We start from the raw sequence: 794 nt of genomic DNA, 5'->3' as shown, positions 1-794 counted from the left end.
TTATGGGTCTTTTAATAAAATGGACAGTCTGTAATAGGCACCTAATAAACAGCTGGATGAACAAGTCAGTAGCGAATGAGCCACATTTAAAATTCAGTAGCCTCTCAGCCCTGGCTCTGCTGGTAACTAGTATGTCATCTTGAGCAAGTCACTTAAGAGATTTGAATTAGCTGTTCTTCCAGATTCCTTCAGGCCTTTGGACCTTCGTTTTTATAATAACTACATTAAGACCTGTCTTCATGGGTATTAAAAAAAAAAAAAAGTGAGCACAAACAGCAGGGGGCAGCAGAATACTTCTGATCTTACATTTTTAGATCAAACTACCCTTCAAATACAGAGAAGTTTCATCTTTAAACAGCTTTAAAAAAATCCATCTAACAGTCTAGATGGTTCTGTCAGTGTCTTCATTATTGACAGTCACAGGGGCTTATTTTACAGTGTTCAAATCAGATGTGACTGACAGGGTAAATTGAAGGTACCATAAGAGTATTTCAGTTTGATTCCAAAAGAACAATATATCCAAGGCTATTCTTACAAATGAAAATTAAAACACATAAAATAATGTGCTGGACTTTTAATCTTGTAAACCTCATTTCTAAATAGTTCCTTGATTTTAGCAAAACCTCCGTCTTACCTTGGTTGATATTTTTATCCAAGCTGTGCTTCACAGAATGATGGTTGTTAAGTTAATGAATATGGCATTGACCTCACACAACTCAACTGTCTGTCTGATGGTTCAAGTTCTACATTATCATTTTTCATTACAGCTGTGTTTACTTCCAAACAGATTTATA

Source organism: Crocuta crocuta, unplaced genomic scaffold (genome assembly GCF_008692635.1).
Source record: "Crocuta crocuta isolate KB4526 unplaced genomic scaffold, BGI_CrCroc_1.0 scaffold1727, whole genome shotgun sequence".
Taxonomy (NCBI): Eukaryota; Metazoa; Chordata; class Mammalia; order Carnivora; family Hyaenidae; genus Crocuta; species Crocuta crocuta.
This window is presented reverse-complemented; position numbering follows the sequence as displayed.